A 17,456-nucleotide genomic window follows, 5' to 3' on the forward strand; every position below is an offset into this window, starting at 1 on the left:
CTTATTAACTTTAATTTAATTTATTTTTTTTTTTTTTTGACATGCAGAGTGGACAGTGAGAGAGAGACAGAGAGAAAGGTCTTCCTTTGCCGTTAGTTCACCCTCCAATGGCCGCCGTGGCCAGCGCGCTGCAGCCAGCACACTGCGCTGATCCTAAGCCAGGAGCCAGGTGCTTCTCCTGGTCTCCCATGGGGTGCAGGGCCCAAGCACTTGGGCCATCCTCCACTGCACTCCCGGGCCACAGCAGAGAGCTGGCCTGGAAGAGGGGCAACCGGGACAGAATCCGGCGCTCGCCCCGACCAGGACTAGAACCCGGTGTGCCAGCGGGGCAGGCAGAGGATGAGCCTAGTGAGCCGCGGCACCGGCCTATTAACTTTAATTTTATTACACTTCTTTTTTTTTGTTTGGTACAAAAGAATAATGCATTTGGGAACAGTAACAGTTCTATTGCTTCCTTTCCAACCCATGTGTCCTCTCTCTTTCATTTGTTTGTCTTATGACATTGGTTAGCATTCCCGGTATCGTCCGCAATTTCCTTTCCTGTAATGTTCTTGTCAGGCTTTGCAATCAGAACTATGCTGGCCTCAAAAAAGAAAGTTAGAGATTTTCACTGCTTTGTTTTTAAAAGTCTTTTGAAATGTTTGTTCAAGACTAATAATGTTATTTTCTAGAATATTTGGAAAAACTCACCAATGAATTTATATGGATTTAAAGTTTTGGGGGGATATTTACTTTTGTAATAACTCTTTCAATTATTATATGTAAGAATCTTTTATTAATTTTACTGTCAGATTTGGACTTTTTTTTGAGTATCTTACTTAATGTAGTAAAAATACTGGCATAAGTTTTTAAAACATAAAGATTTTTATTTTCTTTTTCATACCTGTAGGATTATATTCCCTTTTCAGTATGCAAGAATAAACATGAGAAATACATATCAGGAAATATGAAACTATTGAATATTTATAGCAATAAAAGCAGCAAACTCTGGAGGAGCTTAAAACAGAATTCTGAGTGACAGCACATCCCATGATAGTAACAGAACAACATCAGAGCTTTAAACATGTGATCCATACACAGTAAAGATGGATTTTTTAAAAAATGTAAGGATGGACTATATACATCAGACTACATACATTAAAGATGAATTTTCAAGTATTTTTCAAACAACCCACTAAAAGACAAATAGTGAATAAGATAAAGTTATTAAAATAGTCAATCTAAAAGAAGATGAGTAATTAAGAGAAGCAAAAATTAAAAAGTTTAAATAGTAAGGTGATATAGCTACACCAAATATTTGCGAATTTGACCTAAATGTAAATGAAATGAAACTCCTAAAGAGGAAGATTTCACAGTGTTCATTCCATCTATACTTACAAATGAAGTATGCTTTAAGTTTTAAAAGACAAAATTGAAGTTAAAAGGACATAAAATTTACACACTAATCAAGAACTAAAAAAAGAAATATAGTATGATTACAATATTATCAGACAAAGAATAGGCTTCTAAAAAGATGTAATAGATTTTTAAATTTCGGTTCCTCTGAGGCAGTAGGAGATATTGTTGCATTTTATTGTGTCTCATTTAATATGTAGCTTCCTAGTGATTAATGCTTATACTATGATAATTGGCCATTATATATGTGACAAATGATGGCAAGGATGTGGGACAACTGAAATTTTCAAATACTGTAGAAGAAGATGTTAAATGCTATGTCCAATCTCCACTTGGGAAACTTTTCTAGCATTTTCTTTTTTTTTTTTTAAAGATTTATTTATTTGAAATTCGGAGTTATACAGAGAGAGAAGGAGAGGCAGAGAGAGAGAGAAAGAGAGAGGTCTTCCATCCGCTGGTTCATTCCCCAGATGGCCACAATGGCCGGGGCTGTGCCGATCCAAAGCCAGGAGCCAGGAGCCTCCTCCATGTCTCCCACGTGGGTGCAGAGGCCTAAGGACTTGGGCCATCTTCTACTGCTTTCCCAGGCTATAGCAGAAAGCTGGATCAAAAGTGGAGCAGTCAGGACTCGAACCAGTGCCCATATGGGATGCCGGCAGTGCAGGCAGTGGCTCTCCCTGCTGTGCCACAGCACTGGCCCCTCTAGCATTTTCTTACGAAACTCAATACACGTGTTGCATTCAATTTCCAGGTGATGACTTCAGATCAATGAAGGGGCTGGCACTGTGGCTGGCATTCCATATGGGCTGTTCTTCTTCCAGTCCAGCTCTCTGCTTATGGCCTGGAAAAGCAGTAGAAGATGGCCCAAGTGCTTGGGCCCCTGCACCCATGTGGGAGACCCAGAAGAAGCTTCTGGCTCCTGGTTTCAGATTGGCCCAGCTCCAAACATTGAGGCCATTTGGGGAGTGAACCACTGGATGTAATATATCTCTCTTTCTCTTGCTCTTTGTGTCTATAACTATGCCTCTCAAATAAATAAGTAAATCTTTTTTTTTTATTTGACAGATAGAGTTAGACAGTGAGAGAGAGAGACAAAGAGAAAGGTCTTCCTTCCATTGGTTTACCCCCCAAACGGCTGCTATGGCCGGCGCTGCGCCAGTCCGAAGCCAGGAGCCAAGGGCTTCTTCCTGGTCTCCCATGGGGGTGCAGTGGCCCAAGCACTTGGGCCATCTTCTGCTGCTTTCCCAGGCCATAGCAGAGAGTTGGACTGGAAGAGGAGCAGCCTGGAGTAAAACCTGGCGCCCATATGGGATGCCAGCACCGCAAGCGGAGGATTAACCAAGTGAGTCACGGCACCGGCCCCAATAAGTAAATCTCTAAAAAATAAAATAAAAAAGGAAGATCGATGAAAACATATTTATAAAAGTAATTGTGAGGGGGCCAGTGCTGTTGCTTAGCAGGTTAAGGACCTGGCCTGAAGTGCTGGCATCCCATGTTGGTTTGAGACCCAGCTGCTCCACTTCCGATCCAGCTCTCTGCTATGGCCTGGGAAAGCAGTAGAAGATGGCCCAAGTCTTTGGGCCCCTGCACCTGCATTGGAGACCGGGAGGAAGCTCCTGGATCCTGGCTCCTGGCTCCAGATTGGCGCAGCTCTGGCCATTGCAGCCAATTGGGGAGTGAACCAGCAGATGGAAGACCTTTCTCTCTCCCTCCCTCTCTGCCTCCCTCCCTCTCCTCTGACTTTCAAATAAATAAATACATCTTAAAAAATAGGGGCCGGCACCATGGCACACTAGGATAATCCTCCGCCAACAGAAGGAAGACCTTTCTCTCTGTCTCTCTCTCTCACTGTCTATAACTCTACCTGTCAAATAAATTTTGTATATATATATATATATATAAAGTAATTGTGAGTAATTTACATCTTACCTTTAAATTTTAAAAATCTTTATTTATTTGATAATCAGAGAGACTGAGGCAGAGAGAAATCTTAGATTTGCCACCTCACTCCCATAAAAGTCTCCTACAGCTGGGGCTGCACCAGGGCAAAGCCAGGAGCCCAGATCTCTATCTAAGTTTCCCATGTGGATAACAAGGAGCCAAGTACTGGAGTAGCCAGCTGCCTCCCATGCTGCACATAAGTAGGAAGCTGGAATCAGAAGCGTAGTTGGGACTTGAACCCAGACCCTTCAATATGGCATGCTGGTGGCAGCCTAAACCCTGGCCCACGTGTCCACCCTCTACCTTTAATTATAAAAGCTTCAAACTGGAAAAAACCTAGATAGCAATACTACATATCTCAGTAGGGTTTAGGTTGCATATCTGTATGCATTTATCAGAGTTCAGTGAATATAATCCAAAGATTTTGTATTTTATTTAATGTAATTTTGTGTGAAAGGAAAAAATACATAAATAGCAAATGCTAGTTAATTTTACTAATGCTGATTTTATTAGAGATATTGAACAGATGTATTCAAAATATTTTCAAATGCATGGAAAATAAGACATAGTAATAATTTGTTATGAAGATAACATATGTTAGGTATTAAAAATGCTTATGTTCATTTTTCCATAAATGTTTGAAGTACCCTTGTGCAGGAAAGAAGGAACGGAGGGAGGAATATTATTTGATGTTAGTCTGTTTCCTATTGCTATAATAAAATACCACAGACTGGGAAATTTATAAACAATAGACATATTATTTAGCTCATGTTTTGGAAGCTGGGAATTTTGAGAGCCTAGCACCAACATCTAGCAAGGTCCTTGTGCTGTGTCCTAACCCCGAGAGAGGAGTAAACAGAGAGCAAAGGTGCAGTACTCATTCCTTTTATCAGGAACTGTGGTCAAGATAAGAAACTCAGAGATTACAGCATTAATCTATTCATGAGTAAAAAGCATTAGTGATTTAATCACTTCTTAAAGGCCCCAACTACAATACTGTTAAGATAAAATTTAAACTTAGTGAATTTTGGAGAGGCATCAGACAAATATAGTGAAATGTTAATAGTAAAATATGAATGCTGAGGGGTCTGTGCTATAGCTCAGCAGGTTAAGCCATGGCCTGCAGCACCGGCATCTCATATGGGCACTGGTTCAAGTCCCAGCTATTCCATGTCCAAAGCATCTCCTTGTTAATGTGCCTGTGAAAGCCATGGAGGATGGCCCAAGCTCTTAGGCCTCTTCACCCACGTGGGAGACCCAGAAGAAACTCCTGGCTCCTGGCTTCAGCCTAACCCACCCCAGATCAATGTGGCCATCTGGGGAATGAACCAGTGGATGGAAGATGTTCATTCTCTCTCTCTCTTTCTCCCTCTCTCTCTTTCTCTCTCTCTCTCTCTCTCTCTCTCTCTCTCTCTCTGTAACTCTGCCTTTCAAATACATAAATAAATCTTTAAAATATATATGAATGTAAGGGGCCGGCACTGTGGCACAGTAGGTTAATCATCTGCCTGTGGTGCCGGCATCCCTATTGGGCGCCGGTTCTAGTCCTGGCTGCTCCTCTTCCAGTCCAGCTCTCTGCTATGGCCTGGGAAAGCAGTAGAAGATGGCCCAAGTCCTTGGGCCACTGCACCCACATGGGAGACCAGGAAGAAGCACCTGGTTCCTGGCTTTGGATTGGTGCAGCTTCGACCATTGCAGCCATTGGGTTTGAACCAGTGGATAAAAGACCTTTCTTTCTTTTTTTTTTAAACTTTTATTTAATGAATATAAATTTCCAAAGTACAGTTTATGGATTACAATGGCTTCCCCCCCCATAACGTCCCTCCCACCCGCAACCCTCCCCTTTCCCACTCCCTCTCCCCTTCCATTCACATCAAGATTCATTTTCGATTCTCTTTATATACAGAAGATCAGTTTAGCATAAATTAAGTAAAGATTTCAACAGTTTGCTCCCACACAGAAACATAAAGTGAAAAATACTGTTTGAGTACTAGTTATAGCATTAAATCACAATGTACAGCACACTAAGGAAAGAGATCCTACATGAGGAGTAAGTGCACAGTGACTCCTGTTGTTGACTTAACAAATTGACACTCTTGTTTATGGCATCCGTAATCACCTTAGGCTCTTGTCATGAGTTTTTACTATTGCTACCTCCGATCAGTTCTAGTATTCTGTTTCTTAAACTGTTGTAACTGTTGGTCTTCCTTCCTCTAGTCTCTCTACCCTCTTAAATCATTATCCACATTGGCAGTTGCTATGGTTTTTTTTTTAACTTTCATTTAATGAATATAAATTTCTAAAGTACAGCTTATGGATTACAATGGCTTCCCCCCCATAACATCCCTCCCACCCGCAACCCTCCCCTTTCCCACTCCCTCTCCCCTTCCATTCACATCAAGATTCATTTTCGATTCTCTTTATATACAGAAGATCAGTTTAGCATAAATTAAGTAAAGATTTCAACAGTTTGCTCCCACACAGAAACATAAAGTGAAAAATACTGTTTGAGTACTAGTTATAGCATTAAATCACAATGTACAGCACACTAAGGAAAGAGATCCTACATGAGGAGTAAGTGCACAGTGACTCCTGTTGTTGACTTAACAATTTGACACTCTTGTTTATGGCATCAGTAATCACCCTAGGCTCTTGTCATGAGCTGCCAAGGCTATGGAAGCCCCCTGAGTTCACCGACTCTGATCATATTTAGACAAGGCCATGGTCAAAGTGGAAGTTCTCTCCTCCCTTCAGAGAAAGGTACCTCCTTCTTTGATGACCTGTTCTTTCCACTGGAATCTCACTCGCGGAGATCTTTCATTTAGATTTTTTTTTTCCCCCAGAGTGTCTTGGCTTTCCATGCTTGAAATACTCTCATGGGTATTTCAGCCGGATCCACATGCCTTAAGGGCTGATTCTGAGGCCAGAGTGCTGTTTAGGACATCTGCCATTCTATGGGTCTGCTGTGTATCTCACTTCCCATGTTGGATCATTCTCTCCCTTTTTGATTCTATCAGCTAATATTTGCAGACACTATTCTTGTTTATGTGATCCCTTTGGTTCTTAGTCCTATCATTATGATCAATTGTGAACAGAAATTGATCACTGGGACTAGTGAGATGGCATTGGTACATGCCACCTTGATGGGATTGAATTGGAATCCCCTGGTATGTTTCTAACTCTACCGTTTGAGGTAAGTCAGCTTGAGCATGTCCCGAATTGCACATCTCTTCCCTCTCTTATTCCCACTCTTATATTAACAGGGATCACTTTTCAGTTAAGTTTCAGCACTTAAGAATAACTGTGTATTGATTACAGTATTCCTCTCGCTGTCTGTAACTCTACCTCTCATATAAATAAATAAAATCTTTAAATATATATATATGAATGATGAATATGAGTTGAACAATAAAAAACTCTTTGATCACCATCATGTATTTCAAATGATCACAGTAAAATATTGTGAAAATTATATCAGTGATTAGTAGAGAAATTTTTAGGGACAGAGTGTTGGCATAGCAGTGTGTCACTGCTTGTTTGCTGATATCCCGTATCAGAGTGCCCGGGCTTGAGTCCTACCTCCTCTTGCACCTAACTTCCTGCTAATGTGCCAGAGAGGCAACAGATGAAAGTCCAGGTACTTCAGTTCCTGCCATCCACACTGGAGACCCACCTGGCTGGAGTTCCTGGCTCCTTATTCAGACCCAACTGCTTCCAACAGATGGAAGAGTTCTCTCACTCTGTCTCTCTTTTACCTTCTCTGTCTCTGTCTCTCTGTCTCACTTTACCTGTTATTTTGTCTTTCCAATACATAAATAAATAAAACTTAAAAATACATGAATGAAACTTAAAAAACAGAAGTTCTAGTCAAAATTCAAAAAATAAACGGGACCCAGCACTGCAGCACAGCAGGTAAAGCCACTGCCTGCAGAGCTGGCATCCTATATGGGCACTGGTTGGACTCCCAGCTGCTCCTCTTCCAATCCAGCTCCCTGCTGGTGTGACTGGGAAAGCAGCAGAGGATGGCCCAAGTACATGTTCTCCTGTACACATGTGGAAGGCCTGGAAGAAGCTCGGGGCTCCTGGCTTCGGATTGGCCCACCTCTGTCTGTTTGGGTCCTTGGTTGGGGGGCGGGGGCTGAAAGATCTCAGTGTCTGTGTGTGTGTGTCTGTCTGTCTGTAACTCTGCCTTTCAAATTAATGGATGCATGTTGAAAATAAAATAAGTTTTGAATATTGAAGAGCTCAGATTCCAGTGGTGGAACAGACCTAAAGAAAAGAAAATCAAAGCAAAGGAAGTAGAAAAAGTGAGATGGAAATGAATAAAATTGATAAAACTGATAAAACAGCATCAAGGTTTTAAAAATTTAAAGTTTTTCATCAGAAACCCTACAAGCTAGGAGGGAATGGCGAGACATAGCACAGGTGCTAAGAGAGAAAAATTGCCAGCCCAGAATATTATATCCTGCCAAGCTCTCATTTGTGAATGAAGGTGAAATAAAGACCTTTCATAGCAAACAGAAATTGAAAGACTTTGTGGCCACTCGTCCGGCCCTGCAAAAGATACTTAAAGATGTGCTACACTCAGAAACACAGAAACACGGCCATCAATATGAAAGAAGGGAAAGGAAGAACACCTACCAGTAAAAGAGCATGGGAAGCTCAAAGCATATACTAGAAAATATTTCCGGGAAAATGGCAGGGCAAAGTCACTACGTATCAATAGTCACATTGAACATTAATGGTCTGAATTCTTCAGTTAAAAGACACCGTTTGGCTGACTGGCTCACAGAACACAACCCAACTATTTGTTGCCTACAAGAAACACATCTCTCTAACAAAGAGGCATGCAGACTGAAAGTGAAAGGTTGGAAAAAGATATTCCATGCCAACAGAAACCAAAAAAAAGCAGGTGTAGCCATATTAATATCAGACAAAATAAACTTTAATACAAAAACTGTTAAGAGAGACAAAGAGGGACACTATATAATGATTAAGGGTTCAATTCAACAGGAAGATGTAACTATTATAAATGTATATGCACCTAATTACAGGGCACCGGTCTATTTAAAAGATATGTTAAGGGACTTAAAGGGAGATTTAGATTCCAATACAATAGTACTGGGGGACTTCAATACTCCACTCTCAGAAATAGACAGATCATCTGGACAGAAAATCAACAAGGAAACAGCAGATTTAATTGACACTATTGCCCAAATGGATCTAACAGATATCTACAGAACTTTCAACCCTACATCTACAGACTTCACATTCTTCTCAGCAGCGCATGGAACCTTCTCTAGGATTGATCACATACTAGGCCATAAAGCAAGTCTCAGCAAATTTAAAAGAATTAGAATCATACCATGCAGCTTCTCAGACCACAGCGGGATGAAGCTGGAAATTAGCAACTCAGGAAACCCCAGAAAGTATGCAAACACATGGAGACTGAACAACATGCTCCTGAATGAACACTGGGTCATTCAAGAAATCAAAAGAGAAATCAAAAACTTTCTGGAAGTAAATGAAGACAACAACACAACATATCAAAACTTATGGGATACAGCAAAAGCAGTATTGAGAGGCAAATTTATAGCAATAGGTGCCTATATCAAGAAATTGGAAAGGTACCAAATAAATGAGCTTTCAGCGCACCTCAAGGACCTAGAAAAACTGCAGCAAACCAAACCCAAATCTAGTAGAAGAGAAATAATTAAAACCAGAGAAGAAATTAACAGGATTGAATCCAAAAAAAAAACATTACAAAAAATCAGCCAAGCGAGAAGCTGGTTTTTTGAAAAAATAAACAAAATTGACACCCCATTGGCCCAACTAACTAAAAAAAGAAAAGACCCAAATCAATAAAATCAGAGATGAAAAAGGAAACGTAACAACAGACACCACAGAAATAAAAAGAATCATCAGAAATTACTACAAGGACCTGTATGCCAGCAAACAGGAAAACCTATCAGAAATGGATAGATTCCTGGACACATGCAATCTACCAAAATTGAACCATGAAGACATAGAAAACCTAAATAGACCCATAACTGAAACAGAAATTGAAACAGTAATAAAGGCCCTCCCAACAAAGAAAAGCCCAGGACCAGATGGATTCACTGCTGAATTCTACCAGACATTTAAAGAAGAACTAATCCCATTTCTTCTCAAACTATTCAGAACAATCGAAAAAGAGGGAATCCTCCCAAATTCTTTCTATGAAGCCAGCATCACCTTAATCCCTAAGCCAGAGAAAGATGCAGCACTGAAAGAAAATTACAGACCAATATCCCTGATGAACATAGATGCAAAAATCCTCAATAAAATTCTGGCCAATAGAATACAACAACACATCAGGAAAATCATCCACCCAGACCAAGTCGGATTCATCCCTGGTATGCAGGGATGGTTCAACATTCGCAAATCAATCAATGTGATTCACCACATTAACAGACTGCAGAAGAAAAACCATATGGTTATCTCAATTGATGCAGAGAAAGCATTTGATAAAATTCAACACCCTTTCATGATGAAAACTCTAAGCAAATTGGGTATAGAAGGAACATTCCTCAATATAATCAAAGCAATTTATAAAAAACCCACAGCCAGCATCCTATTGAATGGGGAAAAGTTGGAAGCATTTCCACTGAAATCTGGCACCAGGCAGGGATGCCCACTCTCACCACTGCTATTTAACATAGTTCTGGAAGTTTTAGCCAGAGCCATCAGACAAGAAAAAGAAATCAAAGGAATACAAACCAAGAAGGAAGAAGTCAAACTATCCCTCTTTGCAGACGATATGATTCTGTACTTAGAGGATCCAAAGAACTCTACTAAGAGACTATTGGAACTCATAGAGGAGTTTGGCAAAGTGGCAGGATATAAAATCAATGCACAAAAATCAACAGCCTTTGTATACACAGGCAATGCCACGGCTGAGAAAGAACTGCTAAGATCAATCCCATTCACAATAGCTACAAAAACAATCAAATACCTTGGAATAAACTTAACCAAGGACGTTAAAGATCTCTACGATGAAAATTACAAAACCTTAAAGAAAGAAATAGAAGAGGATACCAAAAAATGGAAAAATCTTCCATGCTCATGGATTGGAAGAATCAACATCATCAAAATGTCCATTCTCCCAAAAGCAATTTATAGATTCAATGCAATCCCAATCAAGATACCAAAGACATTCTTCGCAGATCTAGAAAAAATGATGCTGAAATTCATATGGAGGCACAAGAGACCTCGAATAGCTAAAGCAATCTTGTACAACAAAAACAAAGCCGGAGGCATCACAATACCAGATTTCAGGGCATACTACAGGGCAGTTGTAATCAAAACAGCATGGTACTGGTACAGAAACAGATGGATAGACCAATGGAACAGAATTGAAACACCAGAAATCAATCCAAACATCTACAGCCAACTTATATTTGATCAAGGATCTAAAACTAATTCCTGGAGCAAGGACAGTCTATTCAATAAATGGTGCTGGGAAAACTGGATTTCCACGTGCAGAAGCATGAAGCAAGACCCCTACCTTACACCTTACACAAAAATCCACTCAACGTGGATTAAAGACCTAAATCTACGTCCTGACACCATCAAGTTACTAGAGAACATTGGAGAAACCCTTCAAGATATTGGCACAGGCAAAGAATTGCTGGAAAAGACCCGGGAGGCACAGGCAGTCAAAGCCAAAATCAACTATTGGGATTGCATCAAATTGAGAAGTTTCTGTACTGCAAAAGAAACAGTCAGGAGAGTGAAGAGACAACCGACAGAATGGGAAAAAATATTTGCAAACTATGCAACAGATAAAGGGTTAATAACCAGAATCTACAAAGAGATCAAGAAACTCCACAAAAACAAAACCAACAACCCACTTAAGAGATGGGCCAAGGACCTCAATAGACATTTTTCAAAAGAGGAAATCCAAATGGCCAACAGGCACATGAAAAAATGTTCAAGGTCACTAGCAATCAGGGAAATGCAAATCAAAACCACAATGAGGTTCCACCTCACCCCGGTTAGAATGGCTCACATACAGAAATCTACCAACAACAGATGCTGGCTAGGATGTGGGGAAAAAGGGACACTAACCCACTGTTATGGGAATGCAAACTGGTCAAGCCACTATGGAAGTCAGTCTGGAGATTCCTCAGAAACCTGAAGATAACCCTACCGTTCGACCCAGCCATCCCACTCCTTGGAATTTACCCAAAGGAGTTTAAATTGACAAACAAAAAAGCGGTCTGCACCCTAATGTTTATTGCAGCACAATTCACAATAGCTAAGACCTGGAACCAACCTAAATGCCCATCAACGGTAGACTGGATAAAGAAATTATGGGATATGTACTCTTTAGAATACTATACCGCAGTAAGAAACAACGAAATCCAGTCATTTGCAACAAAATGGAGGAATCTGGAACACATCATGCTGAGTGAAATAAGCCAGTCCCAAAGGGACAAATACCATATGTTCTCCCTGATCAGTGACAACTGACTGAACACCAAAAAGGAAACCTCCTGAAGTGAAATGGACACTATGAGAAATGGTGACTTGATCAGCATAGCCCTGACTGCTAATGGACAACTTAATACATTATCCCTCATAGTATTTTTTTTTTGTCTGTTCTACTTAATATGACTGGTTTAATTCTGTAATTATCACACAGTTATTCTTAAGTGCTGAAAATTAACTGAAATGTGATCACTGTTAAACATAAGAGTGGGAATAAGAGAGGGAAGAGATGTATAATTTGGGGCATGCTCGGGCTGACTTACCTCAAACGGTAGAGTTGGAAACATACCAGGGGATTCCAATTCAATCCCATCAAGGTGCCATGTGCCAATGCCATCTCACTATTCCAAGTGATCAATTTCAGTTCACAATTGATCATAATGAAAGGACTAAGAATCAAAGGGAGCACATAAACAAGTCTAGTGTCTGCTAACACTAACCGATAGAATAAATAAAGGGGAGAGTGATCCAACATGGGAAGTGAGATACTCAGCAGACTCATAGAATGGCGGATGTCCTAAATAGCACTCTGGCCTCAGAATCAGCCCTAAAGGCATTCGGATCTGGCTGAAAAGCCCATGAGAGTATTTCAGGCATGGAAAGCCAAGAGACTCTGGCAAAAAGATCTCTGTGAGTGAGATCCCAGTGGAAAGAACAGGTCTTCAAAGAGGGAGGTGCCTTTCTCTGAAGGGAGGAGAGAACCTCCACTTTGACTATGACCTTGTCTAAACAAGATAAGAGTCGGAGAACTCAAGGGGCTTCCATAGCCTTGGAAACTCATGACTGGTGCATAGGGAGATTACTGATGCCATAGACAGGAGTATCAATTTGTAAAGTCAACAACAGGAGTCACTGTGCACTTACTCCCCATGTAGGATCTCTGTCCTTAATGTGCTGTACACTGAGGCTTAATGCTATAACGAGTACTCAAACAGTATATTTCACTTTGTGTTTCTATGGGGGTGCAAACGATTGAAATCTTTACTTAATGTACACTAAACTGATCTTCTGTAAAAAAAAAAAAAAAAAAAAAAGAAATTATCAATTCCCAACTTGACTCTCACTGGGATTAAACATGACAATAGGTCTGATCTGATTTCATCATCATTTAAAAAAATCATCTATTATTTTTCACTTTATGTTTCTGTGTGGGAGCAAACTGTTGAAATCCTTACTTAAGGTATACTAAGCTGATCTTCTGTATATTAAGATAATCGAAAATGTATCTTGATGTGAATGGAAGGGGAGAGGGAGTGGGAAAGGGGAGGGTTGTGGGTGGGAGGGACGGTATGGGGGGGGAAGCCATTGTAACCCATGAGTCATACTTTGGAAATTTATATTCATTAAATAAAAGATAAAAAAAATAAAAAATAAAAAAATAAAAAAAAATTTAAAGTTTTTGTAAGAAATAAATCATGATAAACTTGATTAAGAATAAATGAGGAGGGGAAGAGATAGGAGGAAGGACTAGGGATGAGAGAAGGAGAGAAAGAGATAAAAAAATAAGTAGATAACTAGGTAGATTGAACCTCATACCCTTTATAAAGCCTTTTCCCTTTCTTAAGGATCTATTCTGATAAGCAGGTGTTCTCAAATATGTTTGTCTTTTATTATCTATTTGTCATTTAGGTATACCTGTTTATCAAAGTATGTCCTTAAGAAAGTGAAAAGGTAAGCCATAGACTTAGAGAATTTATTTAACAATACCTATATCCACATACCTAAATGATATTCAAACACAAGTTATAAGCAAACAACCTAATTAAAGCATGGGGAAATTTTTGCAGTCTTTTCACAAAAGTGGATAATCAAATGATTAATTAGCATATAGCAAGTTGCTCAATATCACTACTCTTGATGGAAATGCAAATGTTAGTATAATGTAGTATCACAATAGACTACCTGTTAAGTCAAATAAAAAGATGTACAATGTCTATGCTGACATAAATGGGAGCAACTGGAACTGTCAAACATTGCTGGGAGTGTAACTTACTTCACTCTTGTGGAGCTCATTAGGGTAAACAACCCCTATACTATTGCTCAGCATTTCCACCCTTAGGAACATATTCAAGAGAATTGAGTTTATAAATCCATCAAAATTTGAGTATGAATTCATTCACAATGGCCCAAACCTAGAAATATTACAAATGTCCATCAACAATGGAATGAGGAAGTTGTTGCATAGCTATCACTAGTACAACTTACTTATAAACATAGTAACACGGATGACACAAACTTTCTTTCAGCAAAAGAAGCCAGAAACAAAACCAGTGCCTGACACATCCCTTTGCTTACATGATGCTAAGGAAAAGGTTAAAATAGTTTATGCTTGAGAAGATTAATTTCCGGGGTTCTGAAATCATGTATATCTTTAAGTTTTGGTGTTTACACAGGTAATTACATAAGATTTCATTGAACTGTGCTTATAAGATTAGTTTGCTATGCTATGCATGTTACACTTAAATAAATGAAAAATGCAGGGACATATGAATGAATAAATAAATGAATGAGGCAAACAGTGTCTATGCTACCTAGTTTTGTGTATACCAAGCACCTGACTATAGGAAATCAAGTGGATAAATGATTGGAGCCATGCATCATTTGCTGAGTATACACATCCATTTCATTGTGGAGCAGGTACAACAAAATGCAAATGATCAAGAAATTTTACCATATACCACATCTCTCAGATATTACCGCTTAAAAGAATATGGAAATGACCTCATGAATGGATATCCAGGTCTCCAGATGCAGACGATTCTGTGAGGTTAAGGTGTTTCTCTTTTTAAAAATTTTGTTTTAGATCACGAAACAATAGTAGTTCTATAAGGTAATTTGCTCAATAGATAAAACACATGTGTGGGGATAACAGAAAAGTGATTTTAAGAATGGATCCACATCATAACCCTAGGAGTACATTTATTGACCTTGTTCTCTATAGTATTTTAAGTGCAATTTTCCAAGATGATAATGCTTCTGCTAGGAACAAAATAAAAGTACTATTAAACTGAAGAATACAGATGTTTTTGGTCATTTGGTCTCTTATAGTCATTATTATATGTAGGCAAAGGAAGTAGTAGCTATTCCAGTAGTGGTAATCTTGTTAATTATCATGAAGAGATCTGGTTGTTGCTACATAATGGAAAAGAAGATATATATTTGTAATTTAGGGCATTCATTGGGTTCTATTTTTGTACTTCTGTCCCCAATAATAACCAAGAATGAGCAATAGAACAACTAGATCTTGATGAGAGCATAATGAATACATCATGCCCCATAGGGATATAGATCTGGTTTATGCCACAGGCTATTCTATCAAGATGAGCCAAAGTACTGTACAAGTTTGAGAGGGACTTAAGGATGGTCGGTGGGGGGATTGTATAGGAGTGGATGCCTTAGAAACAAATGCAGCAGCATAAACTGTAATCCCTTCCCCATCAGTGACAAGATGATACAAATTTAACTTGGTGCTGAGATGTGTGGCACAGGAGATAGACTGTCCCAGGTGCTGTCATACCCAGCATCTATGCTTTCTAATACATACTGCCTGCCAAGTACAGCCATACGCCTGTGTTTGCTTCAAGGGTTCTCTGGTCATTCTGCTGCTGTGCCTACAACTTCAGTATGCTGGACCTTCTATAAGCTCAGCAACCTTCTAGGAGCAACCTTAAACAACAGACAAGGGAGTGGTAATATACAGGTGCTTTCTTATTCTCTGGGTGAAAAAACTTTGAGACACACATATTGCACTGCTTCAAGAGTTCTCAGAGGGGTTAAGACTTGTGCACCCTATGGTTCCTGGCTTAACAACCATCTTCCCTTGACTGCCTGCTCTGACTTAGGTCTTCCTGCACTTCCATACCAATATGTTGTAGAATCATTTTGTAAGTGAAACTCCTATGTCAAAGTTGGTTTTTGGAATAAAACTAAACAAAGTATAATATACAATAATACTCAATGTGTTTCTGAGAAAAAGCAAAGACCATATGTCATTAAATCAGTTCATCTTGCCTTTAAGGGTAAATGTTCAATTTTTTTTTAAGTACTACACTTAGGAGAGAGAATTTAAAGCCCCAGTTTTAATTTTTGAGTAACCATGGAGAAGTCACACAACCTCTCTGGATCTCAGTTCCTTCTACTCCAAAATGAACTCTTAATGAAACAACTCTAGTATTCTGTACGTTAATTATTTGCATTATTCTATAAAGGCCTAAAATTTTATGATTTCCTGCTCCCTCTTCTTTCATCTGTTCCTCTCAGGCATGGCCTCTGTGCCACATCATTTTCAAATGTATTATCCAAATTATATTTTTGTCTAGTTACTATGGTGATCAGTGCAACTCGAATCTTTAGATAGGAGGGCTGAATTTTGTTCTCATCAAAAATAATACTTATTGTTCCTCTGCATCTTTGGGGTTGAGGAGAAACCTAACAGCTGGTGGTTGGTGGTACTTTTGAATCAGAATACAGAGTGGGATATCCTACACTGAAGGAAACAGAGGCAAGGAAGAAAGATTCCAAGTTAGCAGCACATAATATAAGATTCTCTCAAAAATTAAACATATTCAATTATTGAATATTGGATATTCAATTAATGAATAATTTATTTTTGGTTCGAAATATTTTTGAAACTCACATGTTATTTTTCATAATATGTATTTCCCATGAATTTGTTGAAGTCTCCGTGTAATTGGAAAATATTATTGTACAGAGCATCATTGATTGACTTGGGAGCAACCTACCTCTTGTTCTTATTTCTACTATCAACCAACTAACTATCTGGGAAATTTTGGCTTCCGGAAGTTACAGAATAGCTTTCATGTTCCAATGAAGTTTCCAGGTGGTTGTTCAGAAGTACAATTCTTATTTCTTGTAAAACAATAGGCACATGAGGTATTGCTTCTGTGAATCTCTTCATGCCCACTCTGTAGCACTAACCTCTAAAAGCACTTCATAATAGAAAAAGAAAACCATGACGCGTCCTCGAAATGAAGAATTTTATTCTTTTGAGCTACAAAATGTAGCCCTTGGGCTGGATTTACCCTAGAAAGATTTTATAATCAGATTGGTCGACTGTCCCAGTTCTCCTGGTATACAGGAATTTCAGTTTTGAAACTCAAAATAAAGATGAGCTCCTCACTGTGGAATTTTTATTTGAATTACACAGTATTTAAAAACATAAATTTGAATTAAAATACTACATAAAAATCAGAATGTACAGTTACTCTGCATTTGGATTTCTGATGCAAAGTCGTGCTGGACACATGGTCTCTTCACAGCCTCTGCAGTGATGATTTCAATGGTCACTGCTTACTTTGTGGGTGGATCTTGAGCTCCCCGGTGTGCCACTGCTCCAGCCTCCCAACTGTCCATGAACAATGAGGCCAGGGCATTATCTTCCCTCTAGTGCTATTTTCCTGACCCTTGACCAATATCACCAACTTTTGTTGCCTACCTGGCTTCAAAATATTTTTGAGATCACATTCTCTACTTTACAAATATTTTGCTTTTATTTTCCAAGAAAGCCCAGGCTCTCATTACACTGAGACCACTTTCTTTCCTGTTAAAACGATTCTAAATTCCTTTGG

Source organism: Oryctolagus cuniculus, chromosome 15 (assembly GCF_051225735.1).
Source record: "Oryctolagus cuniculus isolate XC-2025 breed Fujian yellow rabbit chromosome 15, ASM5122573v1, whole genome shotgun sequence".
In the NCBI taxonomy this organism is placed as follows: domain Eukaryota; kingdom Metazoa; phylum Chordata; class Mammalia; order Lagomorpha; family Leporidae; genus Oryctolagus; species Oryctolagus cuniculus.